The sequence below is a fragment of the Macaca thibetana genome, chromosome 6, assembly GCF_024542745.1.
Source record: "Macaca thibetana thibetana isolate TM-01 chromosome 6, ASM2454274v1, whole genome shotgun sequence".
Lineage (NCBI taxonomy): Eukaryota > Metazoa > Chordata > Mammalia > Primates > Cercopithecidae > Macaca > Macaca thibetana.
Window position 1 is genome coordinate 106,003,314 of NC_065583.1, and position 12,194 is coordinate 106,015,507.

The 12,194-nt window shown below is 35.3% G+C and overlaps 1 protein-coding gene across 4 annotated transcripts in view; it reads left to right on the forward strand.

Annotated features, from left to right (window-relative positions):
- CERT1 (ceramide transporter 1) overlaps nt 1–12,194 on the forward strand; it is a 148,796-nt gene that overhangs the window by 58,026 nt on the left and 78,576 nt on the right. The gene's annotated exons all lie outside the window — the stretch shown is intronic.

The window sequence follows — 12,194 nt, forward strand, 5'->3', positions numbered from 1 at the left end:
GTGGCGAGCACCAGTAATCCCACCTACTCAGGAGGCTGAGGCAGTAGAATTGCTTGAATTTGGGAGGCGGAGGTTTCAGTGAGCCGAGATTGCACTACTGCACTCCAGCCTGGGCGACAGAGCAAGACTCCGTCTCAAAAAAAGAAAAGATAAAATATTGTTCATTGTTAACTAAAACAAAAATATGTTCTTTTTCATAAAACATATTTCGATTTTTTATTTATGATTTGCTTCATAATAAATACCTTTTTTATGATCTAAAGAAAAGGATTTTTGAAATAACATTGGATTGTAAAACCCTAACTTGTAAAAGCTTCAATGTTTATTTTTGTTATAACTCTTTGGGTAAATTCTTAGTACGAACATTTGTAAATCGGTTATTCTTTGTAAATGTGAGGCTATCTAATGATAAACCTGTAGAAAGTATTATTATATAAATATATAAGGTACATTCATATAATTTAAAGCTTGTTTTTGACTTTTGTTAATATTATGTAGACTGAAGAAATACATTAATAAATATGTATTATTAGCTAATTCAGTAATACCATGATAAAACAAAGAACAGAGAAAGTTCTAAATCCACCATGTCATTCTTGAGTATGACTTTAGAGAAGTTTTGCTTGTTTACATACTTGCCTGTACTTGTTCGTTTGAGTTTCACAGAGTTGTAGTTGAAACACTACAACTGTTTTGGTTATTTTTAACAGGCACAAAACACACACACACACACACCCCTACACCCATACACCCAAGAAAAACCAGTCTGGCCTGAAAAAGAAAAACTAACACAATTGATAAAGAAGTATGCGATTGTGAAATCTCTGGTACTGTTTTGGTTATTTTTAACAAGCGCAAAACACAACACACACACACACACACACACACACACCCCTACACCCATACACCCAAGAAAAACCAGTCTCACCTGAGATTGCATACTTCTTTATCCAATCGTATTAGCTTTTCTTTCTTGGTTTATTAAGATTTCTACCAGCCTAAATAAAATTGACTGTTACCTGTCTTTTTTTGTTTTAGCTTTAGGGCTATATATTTAAACTTTAGTGTTAAGTTTTTAAAACATTTTCTAAGTCTTAGTTATCTTGGTAATGTTACTTCAGAAAAGTCTAAATATGGAAAAAAATTATTGTTTTTCTATTATTTAAAAGAGAAATGAGCTAGTATTCAAAAAATCTCAATGCTCTGGAGCCAGGCCATACATGCAGCCTCTGCCATGTATGACATGTGTGAGCTTGGCCATGGTAATTAACCTCTTCTTAGTGTTTATTCTCAGCTGTCAATGTTGGTACTTCTCAAAGTTGTAGTAAGACATAAATGAGATAATATGCAAAGTTTCTTACCAGAATGACTGATATATTTGCCCATTTATGGCATATAGGAAAAGCAAGAGATTTGGAGTCCCAACTAAATTCACTAAATTATACCATCTTGTTTCTGGATGAAGAGTTTTACATTAGGTGAGAGAAGCTAAATGTGCATATAAGGAGAACATCCTGTTTCATGTTATTTAATCAAGGCCAGCCATCTCACTAGTGATTAAAGATGTTATTAAGTAGAATTAATTTCTATATTTTTAATGGAGATGACCTTTAAGGGCTTAATCAGTTGATTTTTATTACAGGGCAAGTTTTTTTCTGTTTTAATTAAACATATTTTATTTTGCTCACTTTTCTCTGTTAAGTCCAATGACAGTTCCTTTGCAAGGTTCCTGTTTTGTGTTTTCTTCCTTTAGTGAAGATTAATGCATGAAGCATATATTTCTCCTCTACTGTTGATTTCTTTACATCTTTGAACAATGGATAGATTTAATCTTTGGGTCTCTCTCAGAACAGTGGGATTTAAGCTGAGATAACAAATTTCAAGTGATTTTTAGTTCTTGAAAAAAATACTCAACTGCAGGGTTGTGATGCCTTGTACAAGCTTGCCGTTTCTTTCTTTCTTTTTTTTTTTTTGAGATGAGGTCACTCTGTCACCCAGCATGGAGTGTGATCTCGGTTCACTTCAGCCTCTGCCTCCTGGGCTCAAATGATCCTCTCACCTTAGCCTCCCTAATAGCTGGGACTACAGACATGCACCACCATGCCTGGCTAATTAATTTTTTGTATTTTCAGTAGAGACAAGAGTTTTGCCATGTTGCCCAGGCTGATCTTGAACCCCTGAACTCAAGTGTTCTGCCCGCGTCAGCTTCCCAAAATGCTGGGATTACAGGTGTCAGCCTCGCACACAGCCACCCTTTCTTATTTTTAAAGATAGTTTATTCGTAGACAAGGAGAAATCTTTGTTAATTGTTGTTAATATTATTTAATGTACTAAAGTAAAATATGTGATGTATGCCAACTGAGCAGCCTATTAGTGAATATTTAAGTGAATTCATATTTAGAATATGAATTCTAAAAGTAAATTATTGAGTCATTTAATATGTAAGAGGGAGAAATTTCAAATGTTATCATTGTTTTTTTCCCCCATAGACCAGGGCTAGTGAGATGTTTCTTGATTCATTCTTCAGTATCATTAAGGAATATTGACTGTAGAAGCTAAGTTTAGTAATTTTACTATTTAAGTATGCATTACTGTCTTGATACTCTATATAAAACTGTACAGGCATAATGATGATAATGATAGGAGCTACCACTTACTGAGAATCACCAAGTAGTAATCATTGTATTCAGTGCTTTGTGTGTTTTATTTTCTCCCTGCTATCCTGAAAAATAGAGTATTATTTTGCAGATGAGGAAACAAGTTTACATTAAAATTAAAGAATTTGCCTGAGACTGTACTGTCTTTTAGTTCATGATTTCTGAGTATTTGATTTTGTGTTAATTCACTTGTCTATCTGTTACCATTAATAAACTGATTTTTTATGAACAATTCCCATGAGTTCACCTCCTGCAAATTATGGTGTATAATCTGAGTTCTGCTATACCTATGCAAGATAAATATAAGCTCATTTTTCTTTTTGCCTATGGATTGTCAAACAGGACAGTGTATTATATTGGTAACTGTTTCAGTACTGGATTCTGGAGTCTGGCAAATGTGGATTTGAATCCTGGCACTACTGTATATTAGATTAGTGCAAAAGTAACTGTGGTTTTGGACCATGATTTTTAAATCATTTTAACTAGGCTAAAACACATCTCTATTAATCAAAATAGGAACCATTACAATCAACACATTTTTGCCAATAAGAAATAAGTTTGTTTATTCCTGTAGCATAAAAATCTGTGCTTTGGGATTCTCAAACTCTTGGAAAGCATTTTCTGCATCCTGCTGGTTGTGGAAGCATTTTCCCTGCAAAAAGTTGTCAAGTTGCTTGAAGAAGTGGTAGTCAGTTGGCAAGAGGTCAGGTGAATATTGCGGATGAGGCAAAACTTTGTAGCCCAGTTTGTTCAACTTTTGAAACATTGGTTGTGCAACGTACAGTCAGACATTGTGAAGAAGAATTGGGCCCTTTCTGTTGACCAGTGCTGGCTGTAGGCATTGCAGTTTTCTGTGCATCTCATCTATTTGCTGAGCATACTTTTCAGATGGAATGGTTTCACCGGGATTCAGAAAGCTGTAGTGGATCAGACTGGCACCTTTTTTTGGTGCAAGTTTGGCTCTGGGAAGTGCTTTGGAACTTCTTGGTCCAGCCACTAAGCTAGTGGTCACCAGTTACTGTATAAAATCCACTTTCGTCACATGTCACAATCTGATCGAGAAGTGGCTCTTTATTGTTGCGTAGAATAAGAGAAGATGACACTTCAAAACTGTGATTTTTTAAATTTTCACTCAGCTCATGAGGCACCCACTTAATCGAGTTTTTTCACCTTTCCAATTAGCTTCAAATCCCAAACAACTGTAGAATGGTCGACATTGAGTTCTTCGGCAACTTCTTGTGTAGTTGTAAGACGATCAGCTTCCATCATTGGTCTTAGTTGGTCGTTGTCAACTTCTGATGGCCAGCTACTACGCTCCTCATCTTGAAGGCTCTCATCTCCTTTGCATATTTCTTGAAACACCACTGCACTGTACGTTCGTTAGCAGTTCCTGGACCAAATGCGTTGTTGATGTTGCAAGTTGTCTCCGCTGCCTTATGACCCATTTTGCACTCAAATAAGAAAATCATTTGAATTTGCTTTATTTGCTTTTTGTCTAACATCAATTTTCATAGTCTAAAATAGATATAAACAGCAAGTAATAACATTAGCAAAAAACATAAAGCAAGAAATGCACATTAAAATAATGTATAATATAACCACATTTATTTAAGAATGTAATCCAGTATCAAACAGCAAATTTCAACAATGCAAAACCTGCAATTACATTAGCACCAACCTAATACTAGCTGAATGGCCTTGGTAAGTTATTTAGAGGAGGAAAAAATGATAGTTTACGGTATGCGTTACCATACCCTCAGCACCCCTGACAAAAATAAGCAAACAAAATAACCTATCCATGATAAACCAAAAGTATTATACTTTGTGGTTAGCCAGTTTATTCAGTTCATTTCACAGTTACTTCATCAGTGCACCACTTGCTATTAGTAGACCTGTACTTTTCTGTTCTGATGCCATTGGATGGGCTTTTAATACCTTTTCTTGTTGGCCTTTTGTTAGGGCTTACCTGGAACATTTCAGTTATTTTCAACATCTGGAGGAAGAGGTTGGGGGTTTCTTTTCCTTCCTTCCCAGGAGACCCTTACGCTGATGATAAATTCTTTGTATTGATCTATTACACCCATGCACATTCACGCACCCTCCACTTGCTCGCTCGCTTTCTCATACATACACGTGTGCAAGCAAAATGAGTTTTATTTTACAAGACTTCTAAACAATAGTAATGGTGATGGTGATGAAGATAGCTAACATTTTTGAGGATTTATGTATGCCTAATATAATAAACTCTTTTATATATATTATCTCATTTTTTCCTCACTTTTATGAGATTAGCATTATTATCCTGTTTTTACAGATTAGGAAATTGGAGCATAGAGAGGTGAAGTAATTTGTCCAAGGTCAATCAACTAGTTAGTGAGGAAGCCAGCATTCAGACCTAGGTCTTTTCTGACCCAGAACCAGGGCTTTTGACCAGCACGCAATTCTGTGCTTTAAGTATGTATTTCTGTGAATTATGATTTGTTGACATAAATCATGGGCTTCTTGAATCACGATATTCTCATATTTTCTGTTTGTTCCTCACAACTATATTATTTAGACCATAACTTCTTGAAGACTCAGACATATTCTAATTAAACTTCTTTGTAGGAATCAGCAAAGCATTGGGCATGCAAATTTTTTATTTGAAATAATTTACAGTATTGTAAAACAGATTTTATGGGAGAAATTTGTGATATTTGAAGGCTTTTTACCCTTAAAATCCTCATGGTTTGTATTACAGTGATTACTAACAGAATACTTTCTGTCTAGCTTTACTATTTTGACCTCCTTGGTATCCATTCTAGAATGGCTTGCTCACTACAAGAAAAGTTTTAACGAAATGACTGTATGATTTAAATATTCGCAATGTATTAGAAATCACGTAATTCAATGTGACGTTATACAGCAGCCCCTGCAGAAAAAAAGTTATTCCCAAGTCATTCTTAAATTCAAAAATTCTATTTCAATTTATAACATAGAAAAGGACATATGTATACCAGACCAGTAATTTTATTTAGGAATAATATGCTGGCTTTATTCTGTGGAGTCCATTAATATTCTGCATTTCTCCTTATGATTTTGAGACAACACTAAATTATTTTTAAAGATAGGGTTTTGTTTTAAATATCTTAGCCATCTTTCATGCTATCTTGAGTTCAAATGAGATAGTGTTTGTAAAAGTTCTTTAAAAAAACTGAAAGCTGTATGAATTAAAGTTAAGATTGTATAAAGTTAAGCTAACATTTTTGTAGTAAAGAGGTGCCTATTGTCAAAGGGCTCTGTGAGCATTTTCTATATAATTTATCAAAGATATATAATAAACCATCTTTTGATTTTTTTAAATTATAGGATTATTTTCAGAATCTTCTACAACTAGAATACATGTGATTTTGATTAAACAAAGTTTCTGCTTACTATGAAAAAAATGTACTCCCCCACTTCAACCCCTCAAATCCCTTAAACTAGCAAGAAGGCTTTCCTGACACTAGCAGATTTAAAAATCATCTTGAAAAAGTTAAGTTTCTTGCCTCTGACAGAGTTTATGGTAATCATATGACATTCTTATGTCCGTAAGATTTAGGATCTACCTTAGTAGATCCTAATATGTTGGTGCCTGTGGCCACACAGACTTTCCTCACATTGTGGAAATTATCCATGACACAAAGATTCATATGAAAATATAAAATTAGGGAGGAAGAATCCAAATGGTAATTTTTAGAGATGTTGATTTTCTGTAGTGGGAATCTAGAGGCAATTGTCTTGTCATTTAATATTTGTGGAATTGTTGTTACCCTTTGTGAAGGCCGAATTCATGTGTGAAGCATCAATGAACTTTGAAAGAAAGGTTCATTCACAACCTGAGAAGCTCAGAGATTTCTTTTTGAGAAAATTATATGGAAAACACTTTTTGAAGGGAACATATATTTTACTTGAAATAAAATGAAGTGTGAAAAAAGTCTTTTACCAAGAGAACCCCATTATTGAGCCATCTAAGTGAAGCTCAAGACCTACTTTAGAGATCTTTTAAAAATTTTGTTGCTTTTACCATAATGAAATATTTCCCCTGTGCTCTGTCAGAGTAAGTTTGATTTGCTGCTTTTTTTTTTTTCTAATTTTAGGAGCAATTTCTACTTAGTTGACACTTTCATTTTTTTGTCTTAAATTTGACATAATCTTAGGAAACTTCTAAAATAGCTAGATGGCAGAATTATTAACTCTTAGTAGTTTTTAAATAACAAGGTTATGTAAAGTCGTACTGTTGGTGTGTGCCATTTTAAATCAGTATTAGATTTTAACAGATACCCTTTCTATACTCATCTGCTTTATAAATTATATAAAACTTAGCTTCACATTTGAATATGATTTAACTGGGAAATGTTTAAGAATGCAAATATAACTTATTATTTTGAGTGTTTACTTCATATAAGTAATTTCATGAGTGTATTAGAACCAAGTCTCCATTTACCTATTTGCATCATATGATGATGACAGAGGATCAAATTTTACTTCCTCTTTACATTCAAGAGTTTTAAATTTTGAGGGAAGGACGAATATATAGTTCTCACAGTAGTCAGGGCTCTGCCATTTTCTCAAGTTGTAGAAAAGTAAGTACATAGAATCACAACTGACTTTTATTAACCAGCAAAGAAACTTCATGTTGTCTCTGGATGTTTCAGTCATTAAAATCAAGAATTTGGTTCCTAGTAATGGGAATTAACTGCCAAATTGCATGCAGTAATCCACACACCATTAGTAAATTTTTTTAAAACACCGCAATGTGGGTAGTATCAAACTACCAGCATTTTTGAGGTTGGTGAAATCAAAGAGGAAAACAAGATACCAACCAGCCCCCTTTAGTTTTTATAGTCTTCTGGAATAAAAATAATTCAGTTGTCAAGCGTTTATAAGTAACTTTGTATTTGTCATTTTTTCCTGCCTGCAGTATTTGAAAACTGGTATCTGAGACGTTAGAAGTTTATTTTGTCAAGGTTATGGATCATGACCCATGACACAGCCCTAGGAGGTCCTGAGAACATGTGCCCAAAGTTGTTGGGTTACAGCTTGGGTTATGTTTTAGGAGACATAAAACATCAACAGTACATGTGAGGCATACGTTAGTTCAGTCCAGAAAAGCAGGAAAACTTGGAAGGGGTGGGAAGCTTACAAGGTCATTGGGAGATTCAAAGATTTTCTGATTGGCAGTTTGTTGAGTTATTATCTAAAGGCTTAGAATCAATAGAAAGAAGTGGTTGGGTTAAGATAAGGGATTGTGGAGACCAGGGTTACTTCTTAGGTAAATGAAGTCTCATGGGTGGCTGCCCCACCAGAGGCAGTAGAAGGCAAACCTTTCCTATACAGATCCTGAAAATGTTCTAAACTCAGTCTCTTCAGGATCAGAAAAAGACCTGGATAGGGAAAGGCTCTCTATTCTCTGTAGGAAGTAAGTTTCCCCTATAAGAGACAGTTTTGCGGGGCCATTTCAAAATATGTCAAAGAAATATGTTTTGGTGTAAAATACTTTGGTTTCTTTCAGGGCCCTACTATACTATACTAGAGTCAGGCTGGAATTTGGTATCTTCTTGCTGTAGAGTCTGTTCTGTTAGTCTTAGAATCTCTATTTTAATGTTATGCTGGTCAGCTCTGTGCCTGAACTCCCAAGGGAGGATAGTATAATGAGGCATGCCTGACCCACCTCTCTTCCAGTCATGGTCTGAACTAGTTTTTCAGGTTTAGTTGGGTCCCCTTGGCCAGGAGGAGGGTACATTCAGCCAGTTGGTGGGGCGCCTAGAATTTCATTTTTGGTTTACACCTAAATACTTCAAAAAATAAATCTTGGAGAGAGAGGAAAGGTCAGTGATTTTTCAGGTGGATTCTTCTGTCTGAGAAGGTGCTTAACTTTTACCAAGATGGTAAAAGGATTGGGAAGATTGTACATTGAATAGTGAAGGAAGAAGATATTTAGATAGCTAATCGTATTAACTAATATAACCAATCGAAGAGATGTAATTTAACAAGATACTATGTCAAAAAGACAGGGAGATTGTTACAAATCAATACAAAAAGTTTAGGAAGTTCAATTAAGGGGGAAAAAGCCAGAAGATTTGACTGCTACTTCATAGTAGGATGCTCAGATGGGTAATAAACATAAATAAAGGTACTTCATGCTATTAATCATCAGAGAAGTGCAAATTTAAACCTCAGTGAGATACCACCATATACCCACCAGAATGGCTTTAAAAAAAAAAAAAAAGAAAAAAAAAAAACACCAAGTGTTGGTGAGGACATGGAGCAACAAGTAATCTCATACATTGCTGATGTAAGTTGTAAATTGTGCACACACTTGGAAAACCATTTTTCAATATCTACTAAAGCTGAGCATAGATATCCCCTCTGCTCAGATGCATATTGAAAATTTGAAGCTCTCACAAGTATTGATGTCATAGGTCCATTCATTTTAATTAAGCTGTTTAGGTTATAGGGACTGGAGGCCAGCCTGTATTCCCTTGAGAAATGGGAAAATTCCCAGCAACCAAGAAAATTTAGAATACGCTACCTGCAAGGAAAGGTGGAATTGTGTACTTAACCCAAGTGCTCTTATTGTTAACAAAACTCCAATCACATGCCCTCAGCTACAGTTAATATATCTGTTTCATCCTATTATTTCTTTTCTCCTTTTTGAAATTCCTGTTTATTCATAACTTTTGCTCTCCTATCCTATTCTTAGTTTCTGTTTCCTCGGTTTGTCATTTTTCTGTCTTTTGATTTCAACCCCTAACTGCCTTAATCTCTTAGTATGTCCCAAAGTAAAAAGAAAAAAAAAAGTCTACTTGCATTTCACACCACATTACTATGAATTTGTTAATTATTTGTTGTTAAAGAAAGTTTAAAGGAAGGGGTAGGATTGGCAGTTATGCAAGTATAATGTCCTGAAAATGCATTTTATAATTTTGCATAGAGTTTACCAGATTTTCAAGTTTTTATAATGTTTACTACATGTTTACCACTAACAATTTAGGTTACTGTTACTAGATTTTCAGCTTAATTCTCTATCCTTTTTTCGTCTGTAATTTGTGAAATATTTATTTAGGTAACAAGTTATAAAAAAAAGTTAATCTAGAGTCGAATAACTGTTCCATATAATTCTTACAGAAGATATTAAAGAAAATGAGATTATATACTGCAGAAGTTATTTCTGTACAATGCCCTAATGTGGTATTTAAATTTTTATTTAATGAAGAGGGAAGATTTCTGACAGTCACTGGGACACATGGGATTCTGCTTTTTTCTATATTTAATATGGAAAAGTAATGGTGGGAGACATGGCTTATACATATTGACAGCAATATAAACTGTTTTCCAGTTTTACTTGCTGAGTATTAGGACATTAGCTGGGAGAAAATGTTTCCTAAATTCTACATAGAACTGCTCTTTTTCATCAAATAAATCTTTTTAATAAAAGTATTATATTATCTTTATTGCTTGGTACATATTCTCACCTTGTCTGGTACTGAGAATGAAAAACAACATTGGGGTAGGAATAATAAAAAATACATAGTAAAGTAAATTAGTATCCCATAGGTTAAAATATTACCCTAGCTGAAAACAGTTTAGTCACACGGGAACTCCATGTACTTCATAGGCAAATAATGATTAATATAGGAATGCTTATATTACTGTTCAGTTCTTAGCCCCTTGTTCTTCTTAATAGTACTCCTCTAATCTATAGAGGGATAGGAAGAATAATTCAGCACTTTAATGTGTTATTTAATTCTCCCAGAAGCCCCCATTTTACATAAAAAATGAAATTGAATGGATTATGAGAACATTGATTATTGATTGGTATGTGGTAACATTATTATTTCAAGAGCAGCAACCTAAAATACTCATACAGTTAGCTCTAACAATGCTTATCAAGTCTTAAAACTATTTCTGCAAATTGTTGTATTACATAAATGTTATTGACTCCTCAACCATGGTTTTTTTTTTTTTTTTTTTTTTTTGTTTTTGAGACGGAGTCTGGCTCTGTGGTCCAGACTGGAGTGCAGTGGTGTGATCTTGGCTCACTGCAAGCTCCGCCTCCCGGATTCACGCCATTCTCCTGCCTCAGCCTCCCGAGCAGCTGGGACTACAGGCGCTCGCCACCGCGCCCGGCTAATTTTTTGTATTTTTTAGTAGAGACGGGGTTTCACCATGTTAGCCAGGATGGTCTCGATCTCCTGACCTCGTGATCCACCCGCCTCGGCCTCCCAAAGTGCTGGAATTACAGGCGTGAGCCACCGCGCCCGACCAACCATGGTTTTTTAAAGTAATATTTGTTAATTATAAAGTAAGAAAATACAAGCTGGGCATGGTGGCACATGCCTGTAGTCCCATCTACTGGGCAACCTGAGTCAGGAGGATCATTTGAGCCTGGAGTTTGAGGCTACAGTGAGCTGTGATCACATTGTTGCACTTTAACCTGGGTAACACAATGAGACCTTGTCTCTTTAACAAAAAAAAAAAAAAAAGGAAGAAAATGTAAAAACTACCTTCAGTCTTATAATCCAGACAATGGTGTATTTTTCTCTTCTGGGTACCTTTTCCTTCAAAAACATTATGGATGGAGATAGGATTTGGGGAAGATGGCAGAGCAGGAAGCACCAAGAATCTGTCTCCCCACCTAGACAACAATTACACTAGCCAGATATGTCTAATATAACTGTTTTGAAACTCTTGAGTCTACTAAAGGCTTGCAAGTTCCAGGGAAGGCTTGAGTGATAAATTGCTGTTAATTTCAGCTCTTAACACAGTAGTAGCTTCCTATACCTCTACCCATCCAAGCCGCATGGCAGGCAGCTGTACATGTGTTCCTAGAGCAATCAATACACAACTTGTGGGAGCCAGAGTGAGCACAAAGGATTCTCTGACTGCCAATTATGGCTTCTTATCACAGAGGGGCAGACAAAAAGTGGGTGACCATTGTTGTTGCAAGTCCCTTCCCCTCTGGCTGTAGTGATTTCCAGGGGACTTGAAGGGCCAGTGCCCTCTTTCTCCTTAACTTTTCTCTTTTTCCTTTTGGGAGCAAGACATTAAAGACTAGGACATGCATAAACAACTGCATATACAGGAAAAATTAGAAAGTGATGACTGTGCATGCTCAGGGAAAGGTGCAAGGCTAGAAAAGACCCTAAGAAGACCTTACCTTTCCTCCTCAGGCTGGATCCTTGACACAGAAATAGCCTACAACAATAAAAAATAACAAATAACAAACTGTGAGGAAAAAAAGAACCTGATTTCCTGAGTTACCACACTAGTAAATTCAAAGGTCCAGTTTTCAACAAAAAAACAAAAGGCATAGAAGGAGACAGGAAAATGTGGCCTTTTCAAGGGAAAAATGTAGATCAACAGGAACTGTCCCTGAAAAAGACTTGATGGCTGATCTACTACACAAAGACTTTAAAGCAACTACCTTAATGATACTCAAATAACTAAAGGAAGATGTGGGGAAAGTTAAGAAAAAGATAAGTGAACAAAATAGAAATATCAATGAAGAAATAG